The 13,522-nt window shown below is 38.9% G+C and overlaps 1 pseudogene; it reads left to right on the forward strand.

The window, feature by feature from the left end:
- The first annotated feature begins 10,275 nt into the window (after nt 1-10,275).
- On the forward strand, nt 10,276-11,812 carry LOC144234817 (small ribosomal subunit protein uS2 pseudogene; annotated as a pseudogene).
- Nucleotides 11,813-13,522: the final 1,710 nt, after the last annotated feature.

Genomic DNA, 13,522 nt, shown 5'->3' on the forward strand with positions numbered 1-13,522 from the left:
CCACCACACCCCAAAAACAAAAAACACAAAAAAAAAAAAAAAAAAAAAAAAAAAAAAAGCTGAATTCTTAACAAAATAAAAATAAATACTCCAAAAACATTACTATAAAATATCAAATTGGACCCCAGCAAGTACAGAGGCAAGAGCCTGAACCAGACAAGTAAGTTCTGGTAAGCACTTCCTCTATCCTTTCATTAGCTTTTATTCACTTGGATAAAATAGGGCACAGGATCAGTAAAAGACTTTTGATTCATTGAAATGACACTTGAATTTTTTAAGCTGAGCCACAAGCTTCACACAAACTTTCAAACAGCAAAGTTCAGTGCATGTCTGCAGCCCCCAAAATGTGGTAATATTCAGACGGCCTTGAATTTTACCTCCCTGTTTCTGTTTGTTTGTCCACAAATTTATTTCTCTAATTCTATTTTCCCTTGTGGAGTATTCAAATGTCTGTGCCTTGTTTTATGTACTTGAAGTATTCCAGAGATTTTATATTGAAACAGAACTTTCAATCTTAATTACACCTTAAAGGCATTTGGAGAACTTGTTATCTAAAAGAATTCTTTGAGTGTATTGATCATTTTCTGAACTTTTTGTCTAATATCTGATTTTTATACATCAAATTTGCTTAACACTAGGTACACAAAAATAAAGATCGCACAAAGATACATAGAGATAACAAGTCAATCAATTTTAGAAAATGTGTTGAATCAACCTGACAAAAGACATTATATTAGTCATACTGAGACCCACAGGGAAACCAGCATTTGCAAAGACATCAAAAAAAAGAAAATTCAAACAATTCTCCTAAATGAGTTTTAATGAACTCTAGTTTCCTTTTCCTTACCCTTTTTTTGAGATTTTTCAGTCCTGTTTTACACAATGAACTTGAAATACTTTGGTAGTAAGTATATTTGTGGTTAGTCCAGAGGACATTTAACATTTAAGTATGTTCCACTAAAACACATCATTGATGGAAGAAAAGAGAAGGGTGGGGCAAGTGTCTGGGTGGCTCAGTTGCTTACTTATCTGACTCTTGATTTCAGCTCATGATCTCACCCGGTCATGAATTTGAGCCCCCCCTCCATCTCCACTCTGACAGTACAGAGCCTGTGTGGGATTCTCTCTCTCTCTCTCTGTCCCTTCCCTGCTCACTCTCTCTCTCAAAATAAATAAAAAAACTAAAAATTTTTTTAAAAAGATAAGGGTAATACACATGAAAGAGGACAAAGGGTAATACTCCCATGGCTAACTGCATGATATTTGAAACACTAGAAAGCAGAACTAAAATTTATAAGTTGAAATTGCAGGAAGGCAAATTATGCCCAACATAACACTATACTTTCTAACATGCTAAACTCTTTTTTTTATATTTATTTATTTATTTTTGGGAGAGAGAGAGGGAGGGACAGAAAAATAGGGAGAAAGAATCCCAAGCAGTCTCTGCATTGTCCGTGTGGAGCTCATTGTCCTTGAGGCTCAAACTCAAGAATGGTGAGATCCTGACTGGAGCCAAAAACAAGAATTGGACACAACCAACTGAGCCACCCAGGTGCCCCTTTCTTAAACTTTCTAAACATCAAATACCAAGTGTCCTATTGCTCTAAGTGTGCAAATGTTGGCTGACCATTTGGCAGGGATTTTGTACAAAGAATTTAAGTGTCGTGTAGGACATTAGATTAGACAACATTTAAAGACCTAATCTTTAAGTCTTTCTAAACATTCAGATGATCTGATTCTATGATCCTAAATGCCTTTGTGTTCACATTAGGAATTTCCTTTGCCTTAAATTCTCCATAAAATGATTATAATACCCATCCCTTTCTTGTATGTAGGAAATATTGGACTATAAAGAGACTTAGGGTAGATCTGGTTCTGTCACTAATTTGTTGGGTAACTTTAAAAAACCATTTTTTAAAATCATTTTCCTTTCTTAAGTTTATTTCTTTATTTTGAGAGAGAGAGAGAAAGAGAGAGAGCAGGGGAGGGGCAGAGAGAGAATCCCAAGCAGGCTCCTCACTGTCAGTGCAGAGCCCAATGCGGGGCTCAACCCCACAAACTGTGAGATCATGACCTGAGCTGAGGCCAAGAGTCGGATACTCAATAGACTGAGCCACCCAGGTGCCCCTAAACAAATCATTTTTATTTCTTGGTTTGGGTTTTGTCATCTGCAAGTGTGGCCTGGGGGATCTAAACACATATCTCAAGAGTTCACTCTACTTTACACATTTTACTTCCCCAAGTCTCTGACTCTTACCTGTGTATTAGCCTAGCACTTTGCTAGAATAACTAGCCAAAATTCTGTTTCTGGTATTCATAAAAATGTAAAATCTCTGACACTATAATTCCATGTTGTTGATATGGGAAACCATACAGTCAAAACTGATTTCTACCTGTTTGTTTCAATCGTACACATTCACAGTGAACAATCATAAAGAAAGATCCTCGAAGTTTCTCTGGTTATCAATGACCTTCACACATCAGCTCCAACATTCAACTTGCAGATTGTATTACCAAGATTTTACATCTTGATAAGAATCATATTGCCCCTGCTCTCAAAGCAACTCTGTGCTATAATCCTAAGAAACAGCAAGTAAATGAGCTCTGAGTTCAAATTAAATTTTTTTACCATTGCAATATTTAAAAATATTAGTTGTACCATTTACTGCTGCTTCTAAAATAAATATAGAGAGACTATTACCAAAAAAACATGTTAAATGAATCCCTCTGAGAAACATGCCAAATACAGGATAGAAAAATGACTAATTCTTTTCTTATAGCAACACATCAAAATTGACTGTCTCGTCATTTGCATACCCCTAACCCTAAGCTAAATTCAGAAGCAATCTCATTAAAATGAGAAAACTCACCAACCAGCTTAATATTCTGTCCAGTGTTGACATTATGATATTCTTTGTGGTATAATTAGAGATGTGTGTTTATAGATTTCTTCTCTTAAATCTTTCATGCATTTGATCCAAAAACTCTACTTCAAAAACAATTAAAATAAAACTGAACTCTTATTTCCTACCAGAGGATTGGTTGATTGTGAAATCTAGTTTATGAATGTTTGAAGTCATTATGGAAAAATGGCATCTCTTGTTTTGCAATGCCTGCTTCATGCTGTTCTCTGCCCCCAAAAGACGTTTTCTTTCCTTGTTCTTTCTTTCTTTCTTTCTTTCTTTCTTTCTTTCTTTCTCTTTCTTTCTCTCTCTCTCTTTCTCTCTCTCTCTTTCTTTCTTTCTCTCTCTCTCTCTTTCTTTCTCTCTCTCTCTTTCTTTCTTTCAAGTAAGCTATACACCCAATGTGGGGCTTGAACTCATAAACTCTAGATCAAGAGGTGCATGCTCCACTGACTGAGCCAGCCAGCCACCCCCAAAGATGTTTTCTTAAAGGGGTGACACCAAAGACCTACCTTTCCTACCTACCATCCAGAAATATTCAGGTAAGAAAAAAGAACTATGGATGGATAATAACAAGAAAAACCCTACCCTCTGTAACTATTGGATTCAGAAATAAATACAAATAATTACATTTGTATGGCAGCTTAAACACTTCAATGTATTAAAGCGTATGATTTTACTTGATGTACTGTGAACTTTTTAAGGTTACATAAGGCATGAATTCCCATTCACAGGAAGGGAAAATGAAGTAGAAATCACTTGCCCGTCACACAATGAACTTGCTATGGACTGAATTGTGCCTCACCCCCCAATTCACATTGAAGCCCAAACCCCCATTGTGACTACATTTGGAGACAATGACTATAAGAAAATTATTAAAGGTTAAACTAAGTCGTAAGGGTGGGTCCCAGATTTGATAGAATAGGTATTCTTATTCAGAGAGCACTCACTTAGAGTCTCTGAGTGCACACAAAGAGGATGATGTGTGAGCATACAGCAAGATGGCAGCTGCCTATAAGCCAGGAAAAGTCCCTTCCAGAAACCAACCATGCTGAAACTCTAATCTCGGATTTCTAGCTTCGTGATCTACAAGAAAATAAATGTCTGTTGTTTAAGATACTCAGTCTATAGTGTTTTGTTACAGCAGTCTAAGCTAAGAGCTAATGGATCATGAAACTTCTCCTATAACAAAGTCTTGACTCTTTGTCTTGTGTGTGTTGGCATAGCAGAGTAGTCAGCATTGAAGTACTGAGAATGATCATTTAAATTCCAAGCAATTTTTCCTGAACTTATAATGTGACTGCTATGCCTTCACCTTCAATCAACTAATAGAAGTACTGGGGTGTGGGGGTGGCTCAGTGGGTTAAGCATCTGACTCTTAATTTAGGCTCAGGTCATGATCTCACTGTTCATGAGTTCAAGGCCCACATCAGGCTCCGTTCTATCAGTGCAGACCCTGCTTAGGATTCTCTCTCCCCCCTCCGCCCTCTCTCTCTCTCTCTCTGACCTTTCCCCATGCTCTCTCTTTCAAAATAAATAATTGTTTTAAATAATAGAAGTATTGTTGCCATGAAGACACTCCTTATCGGGGAAAAACGGATGCATCATCATAAGTGTGCAACATATCCTGTAGATTTCTCTCTTGCAATAAACTTTTGAACTGATTTCCTTTTTAAAAACACTACACTTGTTATTGAGGAATGATATTCTTACACTTAATGTTCCCTTTCTGTGAAGAGAGCTAAGTCCTCTCTCTACTACCACACATTCAAACCTCACTGGTAAATTTTGTAAAGAATAACTAGACATTCTACAGTTGTTTAAACTTTTTTCTCTTGAGATGAGCTTGTCCAGAGAACAAATTCTTTGTTCTCAATGTTAAAAATCTTACCTCAGCAGTCCTTTCATGTAAAGAAGCCCAGGACCCAGTAGATAAGTGTACCTAAAGTCAGGATATTGTTAGAAAGCCCATAGGGCGCCTGGGTGGCTTAGTCGGTTAAGTGTCCGACTTTCGCTTAGGTCATGATCTCGCGGTTCATGGTTTCGAGCCCTGCGTCGGGCTCTGTGCTGACTGCCAGCTCAGAGCCTGGGGCCTGTTTCAGTCTGTGACTCCCTCTCTCTCTGACCCTCCCCTGCTCACGCTGTCTCTCTCTCTCTTTCCTAGAAATAAATAAAAATATTAAAATAAAAAAAAAAGAAAGCCCATTTGGCTCCCATGCTAAGCCAACTTACCCTGTATCAGTAGTAATAAAGGTGGTATTTTGGCTCCAGTGTTTACTCTTTTTTCCGCAAGTTTCTGGAATTACTCAGAAAGTAAAGCAGTGTGTTATTTAATGCAAGTCCTTTCAGAGACCACCAGCATAACTGCAGGACAAACCTTTGTATTCTATTATCTCTACCATTTGAGAGGCCAGGAGAAAACACGTACCTTAATGGAGGTGGAATTATCCTTGCAATGACTGCAGTAAATGTTTGTTGAAGGGGAAAAAAATGGAAAGAGAAGATATACCATATACACCCAGTTTTAATGGAAAGCCTATTTCTGCCATATACATTAGAGAAATTGTTCAAGAACAGTTCATCCATGTGAAAATATTAGCACTGTAATTCTGCCAAGGTCAGTAAGACCTAGTGATTTGCTGAGATATCACCTTCATTTCACCAGGTAAATAAAGGCTCCTTTTTCAGTATGTCCTCTCCAAGAAGGTACTCCATAGCAACAGTTAAATTATGAATACAGCACATATGTTCCATACCATATCATTTACAGCACAATTTAGCATAGACATAATGCTTTGTAACAAACTACAATACCATTCACAAAATGCATTTAAATAGCATAATTTAGTTCATTAAATTCAGTCATTTACAGTAAATCAAAATCATCATAGGAATTGAATAGAGTACACAGTTGTTTGTTTGAATAGTTAAGCTAGGTAAGTCAATTTCTTTTTGAAGGTCAAGGACAGAGTTGTTTCCACTTTCTGTTATAAAAAAGATACAGCTGGTGTCAAAAGATAATTTAATGTCACCTCAAAATGATCAACCCTCTTTTTTTCCCCCGTCTCTCTGTCTCTCTCTCTCTCTCTGTCTCTCTGTCTCTCTCTCTCTCTCTCTGTGTCTCTCTGTCTCTCTGTCTCTCTCTCTCTGTCTCTCTCTCTCTCTGCCTGTTTCATATCATATCACTGCTACTCCTGAAATATATCCAACTCTTCAAAAACATTTTATATACTAGTTAACTAGAATGTGTCTGCAGACTTTACAAAATCTCAAATGTACAGATCTTTTCAGATTTTTACCAAAATATGTATATTTGGCCCTGAGAAAGGTTCAAACACTAGATCACAGTAAATGTAGTCATCTGTTTATCTGTCTTTCATACCATATTGTAAGTCCCATGTGGGTAGGAGCCTAGTCAACCATACAGATTCCTACAACCTAGCACAGTGTTTGTTGATTGTAAATTCCTTGAAAGCAAGGATTGGTTCCTTGTAAGTATTATGCCTTCTGGCCCTTACCATAAAGCTTTACACACACTCAGTAAATATTTGTTGATTTAAAAATCTTTTTGGGGGATGCCTGGGTGGCCCAGCCAGTTAAGTGTCCAACTTCACTTCAGGTCATGATCTCACAGTTCCTAAGTTTGAGCCCCACATTGCGCTCCCTCATGTCAGCACAGAGCCTGCTTTTGATCCGCTGTCTCCCTCTCTTTGCTCTGCTTGCTCTCTTTCTCCCTCTCAAAAATAAATAAACATTAAAAAATCTTTTTGGGGGTGTCTGGCTGGCTCGGTAGGTAGAGCATGTGCTCTTGATCTCAGGGTCATGAGTTTGAGTCCCACATTGGGCAAAAAATTACTCAAAAAAATAAAAAATAAATAAAAATATTTTGGAGGGGCTTACCTCAAGATATATTTTGTAAGCACACAAATTCAGTATATTTTTATTGTTTTAGTAAAGTAGTACCTAGAATAATAAAGACTAAGAAAAGCCAAGCTTCATAATTTAACACAAGTTATTTGACCTGCTCTCATTGATTCACTATCCAGTACATCCTGAGCGGAGCCATACTCTAAGTGGACAAAATTATGTCTTCACCTTACAGAAGTCTTTTTCTTTGCCTTTGCCTGAGATGCTTTCACCACAGACTCAGTATGAGAACTAAAGCCTTGGCACAACTGGGATTTAAAGCCAACACTACCTAGGCAGCATTCATACACTCAACATTTATTCAGGCATCTGACAATTTTATGTGTGCTTTGCATTAGGCACTGTGTTAAATGCAGAAGATATGGACTCAAGACCTGAACTCTGTTTTCAAGCTGCTTAGAATCTGGTCAGGCATCCTGTCAACAGTGCAGTGTCTAGGGCAAGCGCAAAGTACTCAGAGAAAGAGGATGATATCCTGATAATAAGATACCAATTCCCTTTACTTGGCACCTACCCATATAAAGGACTGATTTACATTCTCAGCACATTTTGAGAGGGCCAATGATGTGCTGGAGGAAATCTAAAAGAAAGCTGCCAGGTGGAAGGATTGCCTTCTCACATTTCCTCTCCTCAGGTTACCTCTTTCCTTCCTTAAAGAGAAAGGAGAATGGGAAAGACTGTTGGAAGCTCAAGGGGGAATTTTTTTAATGAAAGTAGCTGTTCTTGCAAATATCTGAGTATTTCTGGGGTGAGTATTGTCGGTTAGAGAAACCACGTCCAAGTCCATTACATGAACAGCTCTGATTGTATTAACTTCCTATGTGGAGAGTATCAGTAGCTCCACAGAGCCTAAGCAATAAAAGTACAAATTCCTTAAACTGCATTAAAGATCTCTGTCATCTGGCTTCATTCTGGTCTTTCTTTGTAACAGAGAAGGCAAATTTCCTCCAATATCCATTTCCCCTCTTCTATTAGTAATAAAAATTTTAGCTGGTAACAAGGCCACCCAGAGAAAAAAATGATACTTCCCAGTTTCCCTGCAGCTAGGTGTGGTCATATGACTACAAATTCATGCCAATGGTATGCAAGTGGAAATGTCAGGTTTCAACTTCTGGGAACCGTAAGAGACAAAGGATGCCTACTTACTCTGCTGCTTGGGACGTGAATATCATGACTAAAGTTCCATCCTGGGCTTTGATGACAAGGGCGATGCCCTAGCAATGGTAAAGCAGAAAGCTAAAAGGAACTGGGCCCTTGATGACTTTATGGTACAGAGCCAACATATCAGTTCTAGATTGCCTGCCTCGATTTTTAACTGAAAGGGAAATTATTTGCTATCTTATTTCAGCCACTAAATTCGGCCATTGTTGGCAGATTGTTATTTGCAAACTCCCTTTCCCCCTTCTCTAGTGGTCTGCTATAAGCCAGGCACTGTACCAAGTCTCCAAAAACAGGATCTTATTGAATCCTTAAATATTCTGCTAGGTAGCTATTATTTTATTATTAGCTCCATTTTACAGATGAAGAAACAGGCTTAGAAAGATGAATCTACTTGATAACAAGAAGTAAAGCCAGTTTTTGAGCCCAGGCAGGTGGTCCCCGGAGGCTATGCTCTTAATCTCTACACCATATTACCTGCCTTAGACAGAACTACTTTCCCTATTCCATGTCTTTACTCATATTCTTCCCTTGGCAACTAAAATGACTTTTTACCTTTCTGATGTCCTTTCCTTTTTAAACACCCTCTTCCAAATGAAAATTCTAATGCAGAGTATAAATAAATCCCTCCTTGGGGCACCTGGGTGGACTACCTGGTTGAACATGGACTCTTGATCTCAGCGCAGGTCATGATCTCATGGTTCATGAGCTCAAGTCCTGTGTGGGGCTCTATGCTGATAGCATGGAGCCTGCTTGGGATTCTCTCTCTCCTTCTCCCTCTCCCTCTCTCTCTCTCTGCCTCTCCTTCACTCTTACTGTCTCTAAAAATAAATAAATAAACTTTAAAAAATAATAAAAAGAAGAAAGAAATCCCTCCTCAAATGAGTCCATTGTACTTTGATTATGCCTCTACTACATCACTTTGCATATCCTACCGTATATCTCATTAGTTGTGTTATGTGCCAGTTTTCCTCCATATATTTTAAGTTCCTGGGGCACCTGGATGACTCAGTTGGTTAAGTGTCTGACTTCAGATCAGGTCATAATCTCACGGTTTGTGAATTCAAGCCCCCTATAGGGTCATCTGCTGTCAGCACAGAGCCTACTTTGGATCCTCTTCCCTTTACTCTCTGCCTCTGCCCCGCTCATGCTCACTTGTTCTTTCTCTTCCTCTCCCTCTTTCTCTCTCTCTCAAAAATAAATAAACATTATAAAAAACACATTAAATTTGGGGTGCCTGGGTGGCCCACTCAGTTAAGCATCTGACTTCGGCCCAGGTCATTATCCTGCATTTTGTGGGTTCAAGTGCCACATCAGGCTCTGTGCTGACAGCTTGGAGCCTGGAGCCTGTTTCAGATTCTGTGTCTCCCTCTCTCTCTGCCCTTCCCCTGCTTGCAGTCTATCTCCCAAAAATAAATAAATATTTTTTTAAAAAACACACATTAAATTTAAAATATACATATGTTTTTTTTAAGTTCCTTGAGGACAAGAAATATTTTATTTCTCCTTGTATTTTCCAGAGTACCTAACAGTAAAATTCAATAAATCTTATTTGGGGCGCATGGGTGGTGGCTCTATTGGTTGAGCGTCCGACTTCATCTCAGGTCATGATCTCATGGTTCGTGGGTTCGAGCCCCATGTTGGGCTCTATGCTGACAGCTAGCTCAGAGCCTGGAGCCTGTTTCAGATTCTGTGTCTCCCTCTCTCTCTGACCCTCCCCTTCTCTCTCTCTCTCAGAAATAAATAAAACATAAAATAAAATAAATCTCATTTGAATTGCTAAGAAAAATTCTCATTAAAAGATATGAGTTTTGGCTATTTTATAAATGAAAGACAAATAGTGAGTTGTGGTCCTATATAATTGAAACTCTATAATAACAGCAGTGTCCAAGAGAACTTTCCATAATGATGGAAACATTCTCTGTGCTACCCAGTACAATAGCCACTAGCCACATTTGGCTATGAAGCACTTCAAATACAATTAGTAAACTGAAGAAATAAAGTTTTTATTTCATTTAATTTTAATTAATTTAAGTTTAAACAGCCACATGTCAATACAGCTACCCTACTGGATTCCACAGCTCTAAAGACTCTGTGTTGAAGCTTGAAAAAACNTTTTAAAAAACTCCATCATGCTTTATATAGAACAGGTGCTCAGTAAATGTTTGCTATGGTACTTTGAATTGGATTTAGGTGAATAACAACCTAAGTAGACATAATGTATGTAGACTTCAAAAAAAAAAAAAGGACTGAAAAAGGAAGAAATTTCAAGAAATTCGAGGACAACATGGAAAAAGATAAAGTTGAAGTTCTGTCAACCAAAAAATACCAAAGATCAGTGTTTGTAGCAAAAGAGGACCCCTCAACTCACTTTGTCCAAGCAGAGTCTGAAAGAGGTATGTCAAGATGGGCAATTATATGATGTATAAACCCAGTTTAATAAAGGCTGGACTGGCCTCCATTTACAAAAACCTCCAGATGACATTGAGGTTTCTTGGGCTCAGTTAAAGAAACTGGCTGTAAAAGGTTGGGATGGGTCACAATAGGCTGGAAAGAATAAGTCCAGATCACTCTATTTGACAATGATTCATCATTAATTCATTTTTATTTGGTGGGGAAATGACACAAACTCACCCATTCCTGGTTACACAACTCAGAGCAAAGAAATTTCTAGTTACACTCTCAGGACAAAATCTAAATTTTAGGCTCCTTTGGAATTTTTTATTCTTGCTTTTACCTCACTGAGGTGGAGCAATAAAGAATGCAGTTAGGGACCTACACTGTTAAGTGAGCTCCTCCCAGCCTGGCCATTCTGAGAGTGACCTTTCATCAGGTCCCTGGCATAAGACAGTGTCGTCTCCTGGAGCAAAACCAGAATGTAAGATGAAAAGCCACATGCAGAGGATGACGCAAGGGAAACAATCATGACTCTCATATTGAGAGCCAGAAAGAAATTTGAGGTCTTATGCACACTAGTTCCTAAGCGTGGGTGTTCTACTCAGCATAATAACTCCCTTAATATTTTATTTTTTTAGGATTTCCAGCCATAGAAGGGCGAGCATACCAGCGATCAAACTTTAGGTATGCTACTCTGCACCACCCAGACAGGGGTCCACATGATGTGGTCATAGGGTCCCATAATAACTTAAAGGGAAACTTTTACAATGTCCAGAGCCCTTGATGTCCTACAAATTAAAGAGGAGGATATCCCTAAATTCCTTGCAACAGGAACCTAGTTAGGTGGCACCAACTCTGACTTCCAAATGGAAATATGTCTACAAAAGTTAAAGTGATGGCATCTACATCATAAATCTGAAAGGGACCTGGAAGAAGCTTCCACTGATGGCTTGTGACATTTTTACCATTGAAAACTCAGTTGGTGTCAGTGTCATGTCCTCCAGGAACACTGGCCAGTGGGCTGCTCTGAAGTTTGCTCCTGCCACTGTAGCCACTCCTAGTTCTGGGTGCTTCACTCCCAGAATCTTCAATAACCAGATCCAGGCAGACTTCCAGGAACCACATCATCTGGTGGTTACTGAGCCCAGCGCTGACCACCAGCCTCCCGCGGGAGCATCTTATGTTAACCTGCCAACCACTGCTCTATGTAACACAGACTCATCTCCGTCCTATGTGCACACTGCCATCCCGTGCAACAACACGGGAGCTCAGTGGGTCTGGTGTGGTACCTGATGGTGCAGGAAGTTCTGTGCACGTGTGCCACCATCCCTCATGGACATCCATGGGAGATCATGCCTGATCTATTTCTACAGAGATCCTAAAGAGATTAAAAAGAGCAGGCCAATGCTGAAGAGGCCATGACATGACTGAGGAGGAATTTGGGGTTGCTCCAGGTCAGGTAAACTGCTTGAGTTTATCACTACTGAGCCCAGGTTGCAGACTGGCCTGAAGGCAAGCAAGTGGCCTCTGTGCCTATCCAGCAGTTCTGTACTGAAGACCAGAGCCCTTAGCCTGCCAGTGAAGACCAGTCTGCAGCTCCCATTGCTCAGGCCACTGAATGGGTAAAAACAACACTGAGTGAGTTAAGCTATTCTTCTACAGGCTCTAAAACAGAATGTGGAAATAAGGTGGATAGAAAATAAATACCTTTGGGTGTAAAATGTTTTTACTATTCAACTCAAGGGCCCATTCAGTTCAACAAATATTTTTTTAGTTCCTACCACATGATAGCAGAACTAAGTGCTAACAGCACAAAAAGGAATACAATGACATATATAACAAATGTTGGAACATTCTATAACAATGCCTATGGAGGACAAATATTTTTGTTTATTTTTTTATTTTTTAAGGACAAATATTTTGTTTAAATCATTGCCATGCTTTACATATGCTATTTCCGTTGCTTCAATAGCCTCTGTGAAATTGGCATTATTCCCCTGGTTTTCAAATAAGAGGCTGCAGCTCAAAGTGATTAAACAACCTGCCTGTTTGCACAACTGGTAATTGCCACAATCAGATCCAAATACAGCTCTATCTAAATCCAAAATGTGTGCTCTTCTCACCAGGCTATTCTCTTTCCCCCTCACTTCCCAAATACAACTGAATGGTTGTACACTCAGAGAGTAGCCCCCCAAATAATAGCAAATCTTTTTAGGGCCTATAACAGCTCAGTCTCCCACAAGTTGAAGTAACTACTACTGATAATAACAATGACTTCTTGAATGAGTAACTATAGCCAAGCACTTATCATACTTTATCTCCAGCATCACAGTTATCCTGTAAGGCAGATATTAGTAACATTATTATCCTTCATGACAAATAAAAGAAACTGAGGCCCAAGGAAATTACTTTAGTTGGCCAAGGCCATACAATTACTAAAGGAAAGAATTAATGGATCAGAACTAGATCCAGTTAGCTCTAAAATCAATAGTCTTTCCACTAACCATTTGCCTTGGAAAAACAAAGGCTCTGAAAGTACAGTAATGTCCAGATTTAAAACTAGGCCTAATCCTTTCTGGGGAGGGTGAGGATACCTTTTTACTTTATTATCTAGCATAAAGGGGTGGGTTTAGAAGAGGAAACCCATTAAGACATGCCTGCCTGACAAACCATGAGAGACTCTTTAATGATGAGAACAAACTGAGAACTGATGGGTATGGGAGGGGAGGGGGATGATGGACATGGAGGAGGGCACTTGTGGGGATGAGCACTGGGTGTTATATGGAAACCAACTTGACAATAAACTATTTGTAAAAAAAAAAAAAAAAAAGACATGCCTGCCTGAAAAAGAACAAGCCAACCAGATTCGAAGGTGGAGGATAGAAGGCTCCATAACATCAGGAGAGTATCAAAGTCCTCCAATAAATAAATAAGATATGGGTTATCACGGCTGAGAACAGAAAAGCACAGAGATTTGGAGCCAATAACTCTGATTTTGAATCCTGACTCTGTCATTTACTCTCCGTGTTATTTTAAGCAAGTCATTTCAATCTCTTTGGATTTCACTGTTGTTTTTGTAGCTGCCAATGTGAATTACTTGACTTGCTAATGTGAAGTACTTTGCAAACAAGAATTGA

The sequence above is a fragment of the Crocuta crocuta genome, unplaced genomic scaffold, assembly GCF_008692635.1.
Source record: "Crocuta crocuta isolate KB4526 unplaced genomic scaffold, BGI_CrCroc_1.0 scaffold85, whole genome shotgun sequence".
NCBI lineage: Eukaryota > Metazoa > Chordata > Mammalia > Carnivora > Hyaenidae > Crocuta > Crocuta crocuta.